The 21,490-nt window shown below is 36.3% G+C and overlaps 1 long non-coding RNA gene across 2 annotated transcripts in view; it reads left to right on the plus strand.

Annotated features, from left to right (window-relative positions):
• The window catches only part of LOC147578195 (uncharacterized), a 34,213-nt gene extending 17,289 nt beyond the window's left edge, over positions 1 to 16,924 (plus strand). Inside the window, exons 1-3 of one of the 2 annotated variants that reach the window (XR_015254912.1) lie at positions 2,893 to 2,949; positions 11,277 to 11,363; positions 12,734 to 16,924. This is a non-coding gene — a long non-coding RNA (uncharacterized LOC147578195). Of the gene's footprint in view, positions 1 to 2,892; positions 2,950 to 11,276; positions 11,364 to 12,733 lie in introns of those variants that run through there. The other variant, XR_015254913.1, reaches the window with a different exon arrangement.
• The last annotated feature ends 4,566 nt before the right edge of the window (positions 16,925 to 21,490 follow it).

The following is a 21,490-nucleotide window of genomic DNA, read 5'->3' on the forward strand; positions in this document are numbered from 1 at the left end:
TTTCAAAACTCCAACGCTAATCGTGTCGCCCTGTTTAAACACTTCAGTCACTTTATTTGATCTCAAAATTATATATATATATATATATATATATATATATATTCCTTAACATGATGTATAAGGCCCTACATGGCATAACCCCTTAATTACCTTTCCAATTCCCCTATTCTGTACCACATTACCCCTAAATCTACACACTGTTTACGTCAACATCTACTCACCATGCTATCGTCAATCATCAGGCATTTGCACATATAGAATGCTGCCTGGAATGTTTCTCTCTGCCTTCTTTGCCTAATTAACCCCTGCTTATACTTCATATTTCAGTGTGAGTGTCATTTCCCAGAGATCCTATTTCCCACCTCCCGAATCCTCCCATTACAGGCTCACATGCTAAGCACCAAATGCCTTTCAGGTATTACAATTGTCCATGTTGAGGTCATGCATTTGTTTGGGTTATAGCTTGATAGCCCTTTGTTCACTCTTCTCAGCCCCATGAGGGCTGAATCAATGTCTCATCTTTCTTTTATATCTCCACTGCCTAAAAAATGTCCCGGCACCTGGTATGTACTTAATAAGTAGTTGTTTAAGGCACACATGATAAATAAGAAGTAGAATAGGGTGGTGGTAGAGGTACAAATTGAAGAGAAAGAGTAGGATAGGCATTTTAAAAGAAGAATCCATAGAAACAAAGGAGAGTGATGAATAAAAGATGATGCCAAAGATTTTTGTTTGGAGGGCTAGGAGAGCTAGTGCCATTGGCCAGAGCAAAGGGGAACATGAGGTGGAGGGGGGCAGGTAGATTTAACACTGTAAAGGTAGAAATACAGCAGACTCAGAGACACAGATGTGGGACTTATCTACATAAAAAGGATGATTAAGAATGAAGAATATCCCACACTGCTTGTGTATATATAGCTTCCTGAGCGTAGAGTAACACTCATGATGTATCTTACTGACTTCTCCCCAAGCAGGAGCATGATTTATCTGACTTCGTGTGACAGTGACGTTCACTGGTTCATGCCTTTCCACTGGGTAAATCTTATCTATTTAAAGGCTAAAAGATTCTGGAGATTCAGCACCCTCTATTTTTTGGAAGACAGCAATTCTGGGTAAGTCTGCTCTTTGAGTCTAATTTGTCTCCTTAAATAGGTTCTTTCAGTCTCTGAGTTTGGTATAAGTGGAGAGGTAGAGAATATTAGCATCCTTTTTTTGGTCATTGATCTATAGAAACAGTTAATATCCATTTGCTGATCTCCTAGTCTAGTTTTCCAATTGGTTCAATATTATGCAGTAGAATCAAATGGGTGTTAAATATTAGCCCCCTAGAACTCCAATATTCTAGAAATGTTTAGAAAGGGAGTGTAAGGTGAAGGATAATAGAGCAGCCAGTGAAACAGAGAATTCATCATTGAAAATGTTTGAAGATATTGAGGATTTCCTAGTGTCAAGGAGACCAAGGAGGAAAAGTTCACAAAGGACATGAAAGAGGAGCACAGATGAAATCTGCCAAGCACACAAGGGGATTTAGGGAAATGTTTGAGCCACTGGATGTGGTGATTGGGTACCCGGTCACCTGTACAATTTTGTTCTACATTGAATGGTCAAAGAGGAAGCCAGATTTCAGAAGGCAGTAGAGAAACAGAGGCAGCAGGTCCAAATTATTTGTTGTAGTAGTTTGAGAATCAGAATTGTGAGGGTGATAGAATGGTGGCTGGAGAAGGTCACAAGGTAAAGCCTATTTTGTTGTGTTTTTCTTTCCAAATAAAGGACAGATCAGTGCACACATTTGATGATTAAGAACCCATAGGAGTATGAATGAATGAAGAGGCCAGAGCTGGGAAAATCTACTCATGGGGATAGATTTTGAGAGAGACAAGAGAGTGAGAAGGTAAGTTGAGCAACAGGGTCAGCCTTTGTGGAGCCATCTTCCTTCACTGAGACCAGAGGGTGAGTTTAGATATAGCAACCCCATTAGAAAACAGAGATGAGAACCTAGTGAGGTCCTCTACCAAAAGGAAGCTGAGAGAGAAGAGTCAGTGAGAAAGTAGATCAATGAAAACATAATGTTCTCAAGAAGGCTGGTAACTCTCACTTTATCTGAAAACAAGCACTGTTCCCTCTTTAATTTAGCTCTGGTATCAAAGTCTCTCTTTTGGATTATTGAGTGAGTGAGAAGTGTTCTAAAATAGAACACACTAGCGCAATTGAAAAGCAGAGTTTTAGAAGGATATATATGTGTGTGAAAGGACCTTGGCATCCCAATTTGGAAAGCCAAACTCCTAAGAGTACAAAGCTTATTCTTGAGGTTGAGAGGCAGACTTGAAGGCTCTAGGAAACATGGCTTCCACTCCCTTGACTCTTTCTGTTCCCCCTAATACCAGTTCTTCCCTTTCCCTTTGGGAAAAAACAGCAAGGACACAAAACACTTTTATTTTTTCTCTTTTAGCAGTTAAATTATCTTATGAATATGACTTCTTTCTAATGAATCCTATACCAGAACAACTAAAGTTGTGCCAAACCCACTGATTGATCTGGTGCCATGTTTTGGGGCTGAACTAAGTCATGGGCCACGTCCAATCAGCATAGCATGGGAAAAATGCAAAACAGAAAATTAATCCCACAAGATTTTTCACATAGTCTAGCACCTGTCAGTGAAAATCAGTAATGTGTTACACTACCCTCTTCTTTTGTGTGAGAAAGATGAAAACATTTCAAAATGTACAGTAAAAAAGTTTTGTATTAAAAACAAAAGGCCAAAGCAATATAGTTGGTGTGAAGATTGGTCAGGTATAAAACCATTCCTTTTTAATAATGATTTGTTTTCAAAGAACATGAAGCACAGAAAAATAAAGTTTATTAATTAACAATTTTCGTTTGTTCCCATCCACAGGAAAATGGATGACCAAAAAGAATTAAATAATTCAATGATTTCCCTGGAATCAGCAAGTTAGTATCATTTGAAAATGAACTTCTTAACATAAAACCATAAATAAAATGTGTCATAGAGGGGTACTGGCTACTTTCAGAATGTGATAAGAGCTCCAATTTCCTGTTTTTTCCTGCATTATGAAACATTTCAGACATTCAGAAAAGTACAAAAATAATATTTTTAAAAACCTGTGGACCCCCTACTACTCAGCTTAAAGAATTTCTGTGGAAAATTGTAAAAGTATATATATTTTTTAAAGACAGAGAGAGAGAGAGAGAAAGCTTGTGCATGAGTTGGGGGGGGGGAGCAGAGGGAGAGGGAGAGAAAGAGAGAGAGAGAGAGGGAGAGAATCTCAAGCAGGCTCCACACCCAGCACAGAGCCCAAGTTGGGGCTCTACCCCACAACTGAATTTGAAATCATGACCTGATTCGAAATCAAGAGTCAGACAGATGCTTAATCAACAAAGCCACTTAGACACCCCAACAAGTATGTAACATTACAGAGAATAGTATAATAAACCTTCTGTCCTTGTTCACCTTTAGTAATTATCACTTCAAACTTGTTCTGTCTTTGCTCTAATTCTCCATTCCTCTAGATTATTTAGAAGCAAATTCCCAACATGTCCTTTCATTCATAAATAATTCAGTACATATCTCTATATAATGATAAGTACTTTTTAAAAAAAACAAACCAAAATTAGAATAATGACACTTAATAACTGTTTAATATCATCCAATATCTGTCCACTCAGTAGTCAAATTGCCCCTATTGTGTAATTTTTATTTTTTATAGTTTATTCAAATAAAAATGCAAATAAGATTTAAAGTTTGCAATTGGTTATGATGTCTCTTATTGCTATATTAATTTGTAACTTTCCTTTCCATAAGTTTTTTCCTTTGAATTTATTAAAGAAATCAGTCATTTAACCCATAAAGTCCCTATAGTCTAGATTTTGATAATTGCATCTCTGTAGGGTCAGTTAACATGTTCTTATCCCCTGTATTTCTGTGTATAGGAAGGTAGATCCAGTTTTGTTTTTTGGGTTTTTTTTTTTTTTGCATGAATATTTCATAGGTGTGTACATGACATCTGCTTTGTTTTGTTCTGTTTTATTTTCCTCTGTTAGTGCTGTTATCAACCATTGAAGATTATTACCTAGATTTGTTAGTTTTTTTAGGTACTGAAAAATATTAATTTTATCATTTCTTCTTTATTCATTATCTCTAATACCTCTATAAAGAGAAACATCACCTAATCAACTATTTGATTATTAAATAGTACAATATGCAGAAAAGGCAGGATACATTTTCGATTAGTTCCCTTTACTTACCAGTTTAAAAACATGAATTGGCTTCTTAGCATATTCCAAAAGTGAAGGAGAGTTTAACATATATTATCTATATACTATTAATATATTGTCATATTATTAATATACTATTTTAATATATTGCAATAATATGTTATTAAGATTATATTCATCATTATATATTATTATACTATAATTATATATAATATAATAATAATATAATATATACAATATTATATAATTATAAATATATGGATTTAAACATATTTGATGTTTCAATTCATTACATTATTATTTTTTTTTGTACTACAGGTATCCTATTTTTAGCCAGCAGGATTGTCTTCACATTAGTTTCATGGATCTTTTTGATGCAACTCTATCATGGTTAGTTTCCTCACTTCTGGTATGATAAAATGTTTCAGGATCATTTCATACATGTTTTGCCCTAGACCTAGAGTCAGCTCTTTTTCTAAGTTACTTTGGTCCCTTCAGGAGGAAATGATACTTAGAGACTAAAATCTGATCAATAAACTTTGCTTTATTGCCACCCGATCTGTTACTGCGTATAGTCTTTTTCAATGGATAGAGCTATTGTTTTTTTCTCTTAGAGAAAATATACCGTGAGTTCATACTGAGATTCCAATTCTGAGTCAGGAATACAGGGTTTATATTTAAGCTCTTTGGTCTTGCATCTATACCTCATCTCTTTGGTCCTGAAAATCCTGTTTCATGAGCACACCTACATAATTATATGCATTTTTCAACACTGTCAATAACTAAAGGTTTTTGTTGTGTTTTTTTTTCCTTTTGGGTAGGGTCAGTCTTGTTTGTGTGTTTGTTTGTTTTTAGGGTATTTCCCATCAACTGTGGAGACAAATTCCTGTGTTTTAAAGTCATTTTAGGGGCGCCTGGGTGGCTCAGTCGGTTGAGCGTCAGCTCAGGTCATGATCTCACAGTTCGTGGGTTCGAGCCCCGCGTCGGGCTCTGTGCTGACAGCTGAGAGCCCTGAGCCTGCTTCTGATTCTGTGTCTCCCTCTCTCTTTGCCCCTCCCCCACTCACAGTCTGTCTCTCTCTCTCTCTCTCTCTCTCTCTCTCTCTCTCTCCTTCAAAAATAAATAAATATTAAAAAAAAAATTTAAAGTTATTTTATTTTAAATAGTTCCTCCCTATTTGGTTATACCACCAACTTGAAACCTAGTTAGATTCTTTCTTTTCATTTTGCTTTGAAGTTTTAGAGATTGCTTTCTCCCTTCTGATTTGGTTCATAGCATATAAACTATTTACAGAGTAAATTGTAAGAGAATCCTTCCTTCGTGGAACCTTGAGGTGACAACCTCCCCAGCTGACACCTCGATTGACCTTGTGTGGGAACCCGAGCTGAGGACTCAGCTAAGCTGTGTCTGAATCCCTGACCTACACAAACTGTGAGATAATAGATGTTCATCATTTTAGGCTGCTAAATTTTGTGTTGCTTGGCAATAGATTATTAATACACTGCACTTCTTTTCTTGTTTCTATGCCTAGCCCAGTTTTCTATAAGGTCTGTGGCAGTTTTCTATTTTTAGAAGCTCTTTTTATATTAGAGTTACTATCTCTTTGTCTGTAATTTAAGTACTTTCCCGATTTGAAATTATTTTATTTCATAAAATAAAATACTCAAAATTTTCCATCCTTTCCCTTATTTTTCTCAATTTGGATAACAGGAAAGTTTTGTTTACTACCAAGTTATAGAAGAATTTACTCATGTATTCATTCTAGTACTTATATAGCTTAGTATTTTACATTTTGGTCTGTGACTCACTTGGAGTTATCCATAAGTTGGATGAGTGTAAGATACTAAAGTGTTGTTTAGCTTAGGTGGCCTGGTGTAGTGGAATCATAAAGTTGAGAGTTAGATCGTGTTTGAATCTCAGCTCTGCTTTTTTTGTAAGCCCTATAACCTTGAGCAATTATTTAACATCTCTGAGCCTCAGCTTCCACATCTCAAAAGTGAGGACAAATAAATTTAACACGCTTGTCATAGTATTTGACCCCAAGTAAGTAATCAACCAATGTTAGCTGCTATTATTCTTATTGTTAATACATACCTTGTAATTGACCTATGTTTTCATTAAATCTCTGTGTATAATGGGACTTGCAACTTGTTGAGCACAAATCCTGGACCAAACTTTCATAAATATACAAGCTTCTGGAAACTTTGTTTTCTTTGAAAATTAAGATTACTAATGAATGGGGATATTGTGTTTATGTGTGTGTGTGTGGAATGTATATATGTGGAGTGCGTGTGTGTATGTGAGAGAGAGAGAGAGAGATAAAGTGAGCTATCTTCAAGATCCTGATTGTATCCAAAATAGTTCTAATACAGTTTTGATGGGTCCCTCTAGCTATTTTCTTAATTCTTTTATCTTTTCTTTCTTTTTTTAAATTTAAAGCAGAGCTTGTTGAAAAAGAGTGGGTCATATCACCTTCTATTGATACTCATATCCCCATTCTCTTTTTAGCTCACAGTAATCTCGCTTATTTCATTGTTCCATTGAAACTAATCTTTGTAAATTCATATAAATGCCAAATGCTAACAAATACATTCTGTCCTTATAGGTCTTGACCTCTGCAAGTTAGATGTTTGATGTTATTGATTATTCTTTCCTTCGTGAGATTCTCTGCTTCCTTGACTTTCATGATACCACACTGTCCTGGCTTTCCTTCCATTTCTCTGTCATTTCCTTCTTAGATGTCTTCACAGGCTTCCCCTTCCTTTACTTATATCTTCAATGTTTATGTTTCCTCACGTCACAAACTATGTATGATCCTCACTTCACATGGGACTCCAACATTTTATGTTCATGATTCTGAAATCCATCTTCCTTAGCTCACTATTTTCCCCCTAAATCTTGTCACCATCTGGTATCCAGTATATTTAATTAACTGTTTATTTTTGCTCTTTCTAATTAGGAAGTAAGCTCCATGATGGCAGACATATGATCTATTTTGTTATTTTCCAGAACTTAGAACAATGTTTGGTACATAATACAGATATTCAAGAAATAATTGCTGAATGAATGAATAAAATATATATTTTGATCATATTTTCCTACATAATCATTTAATTATAAATATTTATAGCAGGCATACTCTGTGCCAATAATCATCTAAACACTGGAGTTACAGCATTGAGCAAAGCAGACAGAATCCCTGCCCCCATGAAGCTTACATGAGCCAATAAACAAGGTATGTAAGTAAATTTTAGTGTAGGTTAAATAGTAATAAGTACAAAGGAGAAAAAATAAAGCTGAGAAAGAGGATTTGAAATGTTAGTTTGTAGGAATTGAAATTTTAGATACAGTGGTCAAGGAAAGCATCACTGAGGAAGTGAGGGAACCAGCCATACATATATCTGGGGGTAAGAACATTCTAGTAGAAGAAACACCAAGTATAACGGCCCTGATGTAGAACTTGCTTGCCTTGCAAAAAAGCAAAGGGGCTGGTATGGTTAGAGTGAAGTGCAGGAGTGGGAGAGAGGTTCATAGGGCACCAGATTCTGTCTTGCCTTGTAGGTCACGGTCAAGCCTTGGGTTTTGTTTTGCATGAGATGAGAAGCCATTGCTAGGAAACAGAGAGGTGATTCAATGTAGCTGTATAGCAAATAGACTGTAGAAGGATGGGGAAGGGCAGAGGCAGAAGCAGGGAGACCAGTTTGGAAGAGACAGTAGGGATCCCTTAACCTCTGGGCCCATATATCCAACTGCCTCATCGTCATTTACATAATCTAAAGCATCACACAGAACACATTTGCCACACAGAACACATTTGCAATTAAAGCTATGATCACCTCCCACCTTCCCCACACCTGGTTTTCCTTTTCGTCCCCTATTCTAGTAAAAAGTATGACTTTGTATCCATCCAAACACCAGACCAGAAGCTTGGAAGTTATTTCATTTTGCAACGGATTATGCCTGCTCTCTCTTCCATTCCCTCAGCCTCATCATTTCTTGTCTATTTCATGTACTTTAACCTCTCTGAACCTCAGTTCCTCATCTGTACACTGGCCAACATACCATATAGGACTTATGTGGGGATTACATAATGCAATGCCTGTGGAGTGTTTGGTATCACCCCTGTCTCCTAAGAGCTTTCAATAAATACAAACTACTACCGCTATCATCTATGTCAATAGAGGATTACTGAAGGTAAAATGAGGACAAGGTCAGTCTCCAGGAGAGGCAATCCTATCACCAGAGACAGGTGGTGATGCAGGAAAAGCAGAACTAGGGGCCTACTGGGGACGGAAGCTTCAGGTCAGCAAGTGGCTCTCCTAATTAGACCAGGAGTGACAGTTAAACCAGACCCAAGAGGCAACTGTCAATTGAGGCTGTCAGGAGATGGCTGTGAAGCTAGGTGAAGAAAAGTAGGACACACAAGGGACAGTTCTCAGCGAAGTGCTTTTTACACTCTTCTGGGTCAGGGGATTTCAACGTACCTGGCTCCTTTAAGAAGCAATATTAAAAGTAGATGCCTGGTCTTATAGATAGAACTATGTCCCCCTCAAAAATATGTTAAAGTCCTAACCTCCATTACCCCAAAATGCAGCCTGATTTAGAAATGGGTGTGTACAGAGGTAAGCTATTTAAGATCAAGTCATTACAGTGGGCTCTGAGTTAGTATGAATTGGTATCCTTATAAAAAGGGGAAATTTGGACACAGTAACAGACATGCACAGAAGGAAGATGATGTGGAGATATGCAGGGAGAAGATGTTCATGTGACTGTAGTGATAAATCTATAAGCCAAAGAATGCCAAAAATTGCCAATAAAACCCAGAAGGCGAAAGAGTCAAAAAAAGGAGTTTTCCCTAGAAACATCAGAGAAGCATGGCCTTCCAACACTTTGATTTGTGACTGGTAGCCTCCAAAACTGTGAAAGAATAAATCTCTATTGTTTTAAGCCACCCGGTTTTTGGTGCTTTGTGATAGCGGATCTAGGAAACTAATACACCCAGCAATGCAAAATAATAGTCAGTTCTTTTAGACTGTATAATAAATGCATTAGATGCTGTGCTAAGCACTTTTCATGGATTTTCACATTCAATCCTCACGGTTCTGTGGGTACTATTATAAGTTTATTTTGTACATGATAACACTGAGGTTTAGTGAGGTTAAACAACTTGCCTGGTATCACACTATAAGTAGTAAAGGACAGAACCTAAATTTGAACCCACTCTGCCTGACCAGGAACTCAGAGTCTCAACCACTATATACTGCCCCCTAGTGCAAACAATAGCACACTGAAGCTTTAGAGTAGATGTAAGGCAAAACCTGAGTTCAAGGATATTATCATCTTAGTAAATTACAGTTGTCATCTCTGCATCTATGTGCCATCTTCCTGAAACAGTGCCAAAGGCAGCCGTGGTACCATGGAAAAGAACAGAGTGAGAATTGAATGGTCTGGATTCAACTCAAGACATTTTGATTAGGTAGATGTTCGGCATTGGGGTGAACATCTAACCTCTCAATTTCTTCTTATACAGAAATGTCTCCTGATGCTTCAATTCCTCCTTGTATCTCTTTGTAGTCGTTCATTTGTTAATTCAATAAATATATCCTAAGCAATTATTACACATCAACAAACAAGGTGAAAATGGAAAAGACAGCCTCTGCCTCTCAGAACTCCCAGTCCCAATTTCAACACTTAGATTACATTTCTTCTTGTTTCTGTTATATGTTGGTAATCCTGGTTGACATTACAGTGGAATCAGATTTTTTCTTACTATTTCCTATTTAATATGTATAGCAATAAAGAACACTGATTTTGGAAAAGACAGATCTGAGTTTGAATCTTGTATTTCTACTTTTTAAATTGAAGTGTAGTTGATACACAATGTATATTAGTTTCAAATGTACAACATAGTGATTCACAACTGTATATATTGTGCAGCGCTCACCACTGTTAAGTGTAGTTAACATATATCACCATAAAAAGTTATTACAAGGTTACTGACCATATTCCCTGTGGTGTACTTTCCAACCCCATGTCTTATTTATCTTATAACTGGAAGTTTGTACCTCTTAATCGCCTTTACCTATTTTCACCCATTCCCCACAACCCCATCCTCTCTGAACCTGTTTGTTCTCTGTATTTGTGAGTCTGTTTCTGGTTTGTTTTGTTTTTTAGACATACGTAAGTGGAACCATACAGTATTTGTCTTTTTTCTGTCAGATTTATTTTACTTAGCATACATAATCCCCACATATTTTTTATGTAACATTGAGCAGGTTACCTAAGTTCTCTACACTTAAATTTTCTCATTTGTAAAATGGGGATAATAATACTTCTCCCATATTGTCGTTTTGAGGATTAAATGAGATAAGGTGTACAAAGCAAACATTTCACTGCCTGTCAAATCAAAAAGCTTAATGAATCTAATATTATTATTAATGACTTGGCACATTTTCTCAAACACAATAAATACTCAAATGGTTAATAAATTATTGAAATATGATATAATGAAAACATTTTATCAACTTCTGGGTTATAAAATGTAACATATTTTCTGCAAAATATGTATGTGCACTTAATCGCTCTGTTACCACTTCTTTTCTAAAGGATAAAATTGGAAAACTGTTTGGAATGCTGCTAAATTTTAATTTTCTGGTGATTAAAAAAGAGACTGTCAATATTTGTTCCACAAGTCAGGAGAGGTAACTAAATATGAATAGCTGATGCATTGAGAGCTCATTTGTATGCAAAATAAATTCATGGTTATCTGATTGACTGTTTTACTTGAATCAGCTTCTTAGTTAAAAATTAGTCTGTCTCATAATTTTGACAGATTAAAGTAAACAATAACAATAAAAAACAAAATTGAACAAATTGTTTGGAATAGGTATTGCTGTTTACCTCATTTACTTTGACTATCTCTGAAAGTCTAAGCTATATCTGTCAAGAAGCCAGCCTAAACAATACCTATTCCAGAAACCATTTATAACCACTGACCTCAAAATAAGCACCAATCTGTTTTTCTTTTATTCCTGTTTCCATAGACCACATTGCAGTAATTATTTGAGTATGAGTCTTAGATCTTTTGTTGGACCCCAGAGTTCCTGCAGGAAAACAAATCTGTATTACAGGTATCTTTGCTTCTCATGTCATTTAATAAGTGCTTTACATAGAAGATACATCCTTTGCATGAATGAATCAATGAAAACAAGTCAATGGATGAATAAATGAATGAATAGCTGCCTTTCTAAATCATTACTTCATTTAGGAACACTCAGTATAAACATTACCAACAGTTTGAATGTGTGATATTTCCAAATTTTTGCAAATTTAATTTCTAATTAAAAAATTGTTTAATGTATTATAGTGAGACAATCTCACTTTACCTTACACGCTACCATTTACTTATTCATTCAAAATTTATATTGAGTGCCAACTATGTACCAGGTATTGTACTACGTAGTGGAGATTCATTCTTCACCCTCCAACAGAATGTTCTCTCTAAAGCAGAAAGACTCCTGTGCTTCACCATTATCTCTTGGATAAAGTTGACATTTTTAACATGGCCCACATTTACCTGCCTACCTCTCTCACTTTATAATTTGCTGTGTGGATCCTTTGCCCCCACAAGGGTAGTCTGCAGCCACTTAGAATTTGAAATTTCTCACCATCATATAAACTCTCATAATCTATATTTGGGAGATGGTATTTCCTTTGTCCAGATCATCATTATCCATACACATTTTTATTCAGTATTTAAAACTCTGTCAAAGTCACCACTCTGCAATCTCTCTGGGTATACAGTCATCTTGACCTCACTTTGTGAAATTTCTCTTTTCAGTAAGTTCTTTGCGTCCTGTATTTGTTTCTGTCATCACATTTAATGCAATCTATCAAAAGCATTGATTTACTAGAACCTCTTTTCTATTGGATTATAATTTCCCTGTGTGTCTCGTTTATCTATGTACCTAGTACCAGGAAAATAGAAGGTACTCAATAAATTTGTATCAAGGCAAAAAAAAAAAATCAAGGAACACTTTAAAACTAGCTATTTAAGGGGCGCCTGGGTGGCGCAGTCGGTTAAGCGTCCGACTTCAGCCAGGTCACGATCTCGCGGTCCGGGAGTTCGAGCCCCGCGTCGGGCTCTGGGCTGATGGCTCAGAGCCTGGAGCCTGTTTCCGATTCTGTGTCTCCCCCTCTTTCTGCCCCTCCCCCGTTCATGCTCTGTCTCTCTCTGTCCCAAAAATAAATAAACGTTAAAAAAAAAAAAACTAGCTATTTATCATAAGCATCCAATTCTCCATTCTAACGATTATATTATCTAAAATATGTTAATTATAACATCTATATTTATATTGCATTTTATAATTTCCCAAATGCACATGAGCTAATTTAAGCTGAAAATGTATATTAAAAGCAAGTTGTATATGCATAACTTTTATTTATTTCAAGGTGAGGGACTTATAAGATGAATTGTGATTTGTAATTTTCTTCTTTCCAGGGCCCTAATGGATCCATATTCCCAGCCCCTTGAGGTTGAGCAATGCAGCGTGAAGGGAAGCTGAGCGCACCACTTCCAGATGGAAGCCCTTAGGAGATGGTGCTGACTCCCCTCAGCATGAAGCAATACCTTGCACTCCTAAGTAAAGACAACACAGAACAGCACTCACCACTGACATGTTGCAGGAGCAAGGAAGACAAACAAGCAAACAAAATCCAAACTTTATGTTGTTGAAAGCCTCTGAGATTTTTAAGGATTTTTGTTACTGCAACACATTCTACTCTATCTTAAATAATAACCAGAGTCTATTTATATGTGAGAATCAAATGATGCCATTTTTTTACATAACTTACTCTCATTCCTACTTATTATTTAATCCACAGAAAGATCAAAGATGTGAACAGTAATATACTGTGATGATCCTGCTGGCTCTGCCTGTATCTTCAGCAGGAATGTCTAGGGAAAGGAATTTAGTCCATCAGCATTAAAATTGTGAATTTGGGTGAGAAAAAAAAAAAAGAATAGCTGAGACAGGGTGAAGAAAAACATGAGAAATGCATTTAGTTTGGAAGAGGATTCTATCTGAAAAGAGTTAGTGCCTAAGGCCCGACAGACTCATGTTGCTGTTACTTTATTTTTTTCAGAAGATAGGAAGAAGCAGAAATGACTACATCATATGCAGTCCAATAAATCTGATCATTTTTGGAGCAGAGGACTTATTAGTTATTGAGTCCCAACTGCACACTTTAGTTAGTGCTGTGGAGATCTAAAAGGGAGGCCTGGGCAGGAATTCCTTCTCTCCATGTCCTTCCCTCTCAGGTTGGTCTTGAGGTCACTGATTTCAGATACCATTAGGCAGGTTCAATGTGTATTCAAATTTGTTTCCCCCATGTTTTCATGTAGATGGTGTAAAAAATAATTCCTTAAAGATATTAATTAGCTCAAGTGGATTCAAACTATGCACTATAGGTGTTCTCAGGAGAAAGAAAAAGGAAGGTAAATTGAGTAGTTACTTATATGTGTGTGTGTATACATTATACACTGAAGGCACACCCAACAGATGCACATAATTACAATAGTCCCATTATAAAAATATTCACCTTGTCTTCATATTAAAGAGAATGAAAAAGAAAAGTATCAGTGGCATTTCCAAGTTTTCATATCAAGTCCCTAGTTTTGGAAAATTTGAAATCAAAGATTTAATAACTGGTCAAATTCTCACAGTGATTAAAAATATCATATACCTTACTTTTAATTTAATGAACTAGCTCACATCAACTCTTATATTCTATGCTTAATTCTATTTATGATACTAAAACTGAGACTTTATGATATATGTTCCTTGCTCTTTATAAAATTCAATATATCCAAATATGTTTTTCGCATATAACTAAAACATTTATTACAAACATCCTTTAAATAGTAAGCCCTCGATGAATTTAAATGCTGATGGTCCATCAACTGATTCACAGAGAATCTTGAAGGGCAAAAACTGATGAAGGTGTTATATGGAGCAGTGCCAATTGCAAATCAATCAGAAATGCAAATAAAATAGCTCTCCTACTGCAAGTCAATGTAATTAGGTTTACCCTTATTTGATTTGCACAAAACTTTTCAGAAATTTGCCTACTGAATAAATGACACGTATGCATAAAATTAATCGAAAAGTCTAGTGTTTGTATGCTCTGCCTCCAGGATGCAAATTTCTCAAATTAATTTCTAAATTTGCCAAGACATGTTTTCAGTCAATGAGAATAACCATTCTTACACAAAATTGCACGAACATGTTAAACTATTTATGCATTTCCAATTTCGGAAAAACTCCTCAGCCACACCCCATCATCTAGCTTCCAACTTGAAACTTCTCATCTATCCTTCCTATTTTTTTCCTGTACTTCAGTCCTATCTTTCTGACTCCAAACAGAACACATTTACTAATTCTCAATCTTCAAATAGCATGTATTCTTTCAAAGTCTTTTTATGGAATACTAATCTTGTAGGCACTGGGCTAGGTGTGGGAAAGACAGCACTAACCAAATAATACTTTCCTAATATCATTTAGGTTCCAATCTAAAACCAACTCTAGGGGCGCCTGGGTGGCTCAGTCGGTTGGGCGTCCGACTTCGGCTCAGGTCATGATCTCACGGTTCGTGGGTTCGAGCCCCGCATCGGGCTCTGTGCTGACAGCTCAGAGCCTGGAGCCTGTTTCAGATTCTGTGTCTCCCTCTCTCTCTGACCCTCCCCCATTCATGCTCTGTCTCTCTCTGTCTCAAAAATAAATAAACATTAAAAAAAATAAAAAAAAAAAATAAAACCAACTCTAAATTTCCTCCGTTGGATAAAAACTCTCCAATTGTTCCTGTGACTTGAAAAAAAAATTTAGGCACTATTACCTGAAATTATTATTTTACTTTTTTCTTTCTCTCCAATCTGCCCCTAAGTAGTACTTTTTTCAGCATTTTTATCTTTGTCGTTAATATATGAGGAAAAAATGCTATTGAACAGCTATCACATGTCAAGAACTGTTCTAAGTTGTAGAAATATAAGAATAAAAACCAAAACAAAAAAAGCTTACCTATTACAGGGAGAGAGATAGACAATAAACAAAAATAAAGTGGTTAAGAAAGCTATGAAAAAAAGAAATGCATGAAAAGACTAGGGAGGGTGATTGTGGGGGTTAATTTTAACAGTCAAAGAAGACCCTCCTTGCCCTTTGTATAATGTAGAGTATTTCTGGTGCCTTATTACCTTATGCTTGAATGAGTATAATCTGTGGTCTCCCTGACTTTCCTATCTCATCCTCCTAGCTGTCTTTTTTAATCCTTCCAGACTACTCTTCAGAAGACACTGGGTGTAATTATCACATTTCACTTTTTATAAAATGACTTCCAATTGATTCTATGCTAAAGATATCAACTCTAAAATTTTATCTCATTATCTGGTCCTCCTTAAGTTATCTCAACAACTTCCCACTCCTCCCTGGTGCTGACTCCCAAGTCTGTCCTCTTCTTCCCATGTCTTTATTCAAGCTGATCTCCTGTCTTGGAATTCTCTACCCTTTCCTTTCCAATATCTCCCTTCCCTTCTCCTAAACCTCCACTCAAACCTCAGTTTTCTCCTGAAGTTTTTCTGTCTAACCTTGGATTTAGAGAGAGTCTTTTCTCCAAAGTTCTATAAAAAGAAGATTGAAAACCAAAAATTTAGATCTTTATCTTACCCTAACTTATATCACTCTTTAACTATTGTGTGACAGTCTCCAGTCCTGCTTCAGCTGGTAGGACTTCAGCTCAGCACTGACAAAGACCAGTGCTCATCACTTGGTATCTTTGTCCCCTGAGAACAGGCATAACGTGTTCTCATGCTCTTTTAAATATCCCTCATTGTCTACAACAAGAACTCCATAAAAACAGTCTTTTGATTATGAATACATTCTTGTTTGTTTATGTTTTTAAAACAGAAAATCTGGAGACTATTTCTTAGGTTTATAAATTTCTGACCTCCTTCTTCTAATTAACCTTGAAGTCCCACTTGAAATATTCTGCCTCTTAGAGGTTCCATCTATCTCCAGTGAATAATTTGGCTTCCCACATCAGAAGATTCCACTAAATAATGAAGTTACAAAAATGTAACCCCAGAGAGCACTTACATTATTTAGATTATTTTCTTTTATTCACTGTTGGAACTTCCTTTAATCCTGCAGTGCCTCCTAGAATGCATAGTTCGTTTTAAATTATAACACATTATGTAAGTCATACCAAAATCCACCCATTACCTTCATATGCCAAAGATCCTAAAATAAATTTGTTTTTTGAAAACTTTTCATAGAAAATTGTGATGATATTTTGTCATCCTTGATACTCAGTCTCCTAGTTCCCCGACATCCCATGGTGTAAAACTCTGGGCAAATATCTGCCTACTACTCTTCACTTTGTGAGAAAGATGAAGGTAAGACAATCTTCATGGGACCCAGCTTCCTGTAACCACAGAGACCAAAGAATCTGAACACTAAAGTGCCTTCTAACTGGGTCCAGGTGCCGCGTTTTGTGTAGCTGATCTGCCCATGAGTGATTCCTCTTTGCCTAGTGTTTAAGATGCACGCAAATAGAAAGCCAGATTGTTTTTGTTGTTTTCTGTGCTCTTGGCTACTTCATTCTAATATTATCACATATAGAAATAAAAGCTTTAAATCTTTTTAGGACTCTGTCTAGGGATATTTTGCATGCTTCTTTTGCAAGTCCGCTGCCACCGCTTCAGAAACTCCCCTTCATTCAGGATATCATACACAGACAGAGAGAAAAAGCGGATTCTCTGCTTTACTTACATTAAACCCTTCCAGGTATTAAATAAGTTAAATACAAGTCTGTTCTCTTGTATGCCAGTATAATTGCACTTAATTTTATTGCTAGTTTAACATTTGAATTATTTTAAAAAGGGGAAAAATACAAGTACTTACAAAGCATGTCTTTATTATTGCAAATCTTTTTTTCATTTTAATTCTATGCTGAGTGTACTAGTAAAAAGAATATGAGTGACCTTGTGTCAATCATGTCTCCCCTGCGTCTCGTATCTTGCCTGGAACACAACAAATCCTTGAAAGATAAATGTCAAAGGAGTAAATAAATGAATAAATGTGAATTAGTTTTCTTTAAACTTAATATTTCCATATATGGTCTTTCATATTGTTTTGTTAGATATATGCCAATGTTTTAATCATTAATGACAGTACTTGAGATTGGGGGAATATTTTGAAGCATTTTACCATTAGCAAACTTAAAATAAATCATGAGTTTTCAGGTATCATAGGTACGTTTCAGAACCCAAGGCTATGTCTACATTAAAAATAAAAGGAGGAAAAGTGATCAAATCATAAAATTAAAAAGAAGTGTCTTTATTAACGCCCATACCAACTGAGCAATTAGATTTTCGTATGAATAACATTAAGGTAAAATTTTTTACTTAGTATACTCTTATGCACATTAAAATAATTATTATGATTTGGTCAAATTGAGTTAATTCCTATTTCCTATATATACTTTCTACTACTCTGCTCATAAGGCTTTGCCTAGGATTCCCTTACCCCATTTATCCAGACACAAATTCTATCTATCCTTTACTGATAATTTCAATGGCACCTCTTCCATGAAGGCTTTCCATAAATCTCAACTGAAAGAAATATTTTCTTCCTGAAATTTTAAACTATTTGGTTATGCTACTTGGTATAATGACCACTAATTGAAAATGGATAAAGCCTATTTAATGTTCTATTTCAACATTACTGACTACATGAGCAAGAACAGGGCTCTGTACCTTTATGTGCCTCATTATACTGATCTGATAAGAGGAATATTAGTATGGATAGCAGAAATAGTGCTTTTTGTTTATTACATTATTTTCTTTTTTATGGGGCCACAGGAAAACATTTCCCAACTTCTCTTGGATTTGTATTCAGGTCATATGATTGGTTCCAATCAAGAAAATGTGAGCAGAAATGAATTGTGTTGAATTAGACTGAGGGAGTTATGAGCTGCTGTGCCTCTTTGGCTGTACCCTATCCCTTGCTCCAGAGCCATGTGTTGAGATGGAAGAACTAGGACTGAGGCTTCTGGCTGATAATCATGATCAGAGATTGTAATCTCTCTGATCTGTGCTTGAAAAAGAGCCCTTGTTGACCCACATGGCACCTCATGGGTGAGAAATAAAGTTTTGAATATGTCACTGGACTTCCCAGGTTAATTTATGATCATGGAAAGTTTATCTCATCCTGATATCTACACTTTCTTATTTCACAGAGCTGAGCTTAGGATTCAGTGCAGAAGAACATGTTTTGAACATATATCCTATATACTATTATGCTCATTTTTTTTTACCTATATGCATTAATGTAATAATATATTAAATTATTTTGAAATTATAAATATTAATTGTATAAAAGGATTAGTAATTTGTTTCTGCACATCTTCTATTTTACTAATGTGTAAGTTCTTTAAGAATGGATTGAAATATAATTTAATAGAGGCAGTATTGTACAATATTTAAGGAGGTTTTAGATTCAAATCTTATTCCTGCTACTTACTAGCTATATGACTTTGTACAGGTTATATAAAATATCTCCATGTCATGTTTACTCATCTGTAAAATAGGGTAAGTAATGTTACCCACCTCAATGAATTTTTGTAGTGCATAAGTGATTTGGTGCATATAAAATGCTTGGAAAACTCTCTGTCATGAACAGACATGTTAAAAAAATGTTTAACTTATTATTTTCTCCATGTTCTTCCCAGAATTCAGCAACAGTTTGGAAAAGTGAATAGATGGTAAGTCTAAATGTTATCTTATTTCTTATATTATAATGTCACTTAAATCTGTCTGTAGTCAAATTTCCTACAATTTATTTTCCACATTATTTTGTATCCTGTGTTTAAGCTTAAGTTTTTATATTAAAATTTCTCTTTAAGAATAAAAAAAAAACCCACATTTTTTGTGCCATGTGGATGTATACATGATATGAGATCTAGTTGACCCTAAACCAAGATTCACATGTATCTATGCACTGAGATGGTGGAGATGGACCTGACTGCTTTCAGACATCTGTTTGCATGAGTTGATTTGAATCATTGCAGAATTTGAGGGCAATGCAGGTGGGCAATGTGGTGTCCTTTTCCCAGAGCTGTACTACAACATAAATAAATCCTAGCCCTGTGGAGGGGAACAAAAGTTATCACTGAAGGAGATACTTTCATGAGGGACATTGAAGGCACTCACGGTGCTGAGTCAGCTATGCCTTCACTTTTAATTAAGGAGCCCAACGTTTATAGTCTGCTGATAACTAATGTTTTGTTGACAAATTTACTCATGTACTATCAAAAATGTAAAGAACTATTGTAAAAATATGACTGTATATAATTTAGTTTTATCTAATAATTAAGCTTATTTGGCTTAAACATCTTGTAAAATAGTCTGAACCAAATAATGGTTAGCTAAGTTTACCAAACAATTCAAGTAGCAGTTCATTTGAGAGGCTAAGAGAAAAATTACCAGGTGTACTCACAACTGCAAAGAAAAGATCTTTCCCCTCCCCCCGCCGTTCCCGAAACCAGCCAGGGCGCCCCCCCCCCCCCCCCCCCCCCCCCCCCCGGTTGTAGTCTGACCTAAAGGCGGGAAACAATCAAGTTCTGCTGAGTGGTTTGAAATAAAGGCGGGAACCAAACAAGTTCTGCTGAGCGTTCAAATTTAAATGTCAACCAATAACAGCTCTGTAACCCCAAAAAATCCCTAACTTGTTTGTGCCTGTCTATAAAAGAAGCTGTAAGATCCTTGCTCGGGGCCTCTTAGCGTCACCGGCAACCGCAACGAGTGCGCGGAGGACCGGGTTCTAACCTGCAATAAGCGATCCTTGCCGCTTGGCTTTGACTCTGGAGTCTGGTGGTTTGTTTTCGGGGAGTCTCTCTAATCGGGGCATATCACATTCATTCATTTAACGACTATTTATTGGGAAGCAACCACATACCAGGCACCATGCTAGGCCCTGGGTATACACTGGAAAACAACATCATGAAACTTACAATCTAATGAGAGACACGTGCAATCAACAAATAAACACATCATTGTGAATGCAAAAAGTATTACAAAGAAAATGAGTATGATTTTTTGACACAGAATACGATAAAAACAATTACTTTACTTTGGGTGGTCAGAAAGCCTGTCTGAAGAAAAGTAATTTAAACTGAGACCTGAAAGCAAGAAGCCAGCCATGAAGAATCTGGGAAAGAGCATTCTAGGCACAGGGAAGTCTATCTGCAAAGTTCTGATGGAGTTCCATGTGTAGGATGGTAGGTAGTAAGAGAGACAACGGTGTTAGCCAGGCTAAATCAAAAAGAATATTGCAGTTATAGAAAGGAGTTGATTTTTTTTCTAACTGTAATGGGAAGACATTGACATAGATATGAGTTGATTCTGTTTAAAATAAATCACACTGGCTGTTTATTTAAAGAGTTTGAAAGCTGGAAGACATGTTTGAAAGCTGTTGCCATAAGCCAGAGGCTTGGACCAGGATTGTGACAATAAATAGGGAGAAAAGTTCATACATTAGAAAATTATTTAGGAAGTAAAGTCAACAGGATTTAGTGACGGATTTGACATGAGGGACAGAAAGCCTAGAGATGGAAAAGAGATGCCCAGGGTGATATCTGGGCACTGTAAAAATAGACATCCTGCCCCTGTGTAGATGGCACAACCATACGCAGAGATGAATAAGACAGGGAGAGGCAGAGCAGTGCAGAAAAGATACTCTATGTGGAGTCCAGCTTCTTTCACATGTCTGCATCTTCATACATTGATGCTGGAGTGTTAGCAACATCACTTCCTGAACTGTAATTAACTTGGGAGCAGAGAAACACATCTAGAAAATTACAGAAAGGATCTTATAAAGTGAATTTTTATTTTTCTTCCCCATCTATTTGTTCTAAGCTACAGTGTATCTGTCACAATTAAAAATATATAAAGGCCTGGGGGAGGGGATGTGGGAAGATGAGTAGAGAGTAATAGAAAATTAGTAACATAGAAATACATCTGAAAAAATCTTAAGGTTAGTTTATTTTTAAAAATTTAGATCAATGAGGGGCGCCTGGGTGGCGCAGTCGGTTAAGCGTCCGACTTCAGCCAGGTCACGATCTCGCAGTCCCTGAGTTCGAGCCCCGCGTCAGGCTCTGGGCTGATGGCTCAGAGCCTGGAGCCTGTTTCCGATTCTGTGTCTCCCTC

The sequence above is a fragment of the Puma concolor genome, chromosome C1 (assembly GCF_028749965.1).
Source record: "Puma concolor isolate L17-30 chromosome C1, mPumCon1.1.hap2, whole genome shotgun sequence".
Taxonomy (NCBI): domain Eukaryota; kingdom Metazoa; phylum Chordata; class Mammalia; order Carnivora; family Felidae; genus Puma; species Puma concolor.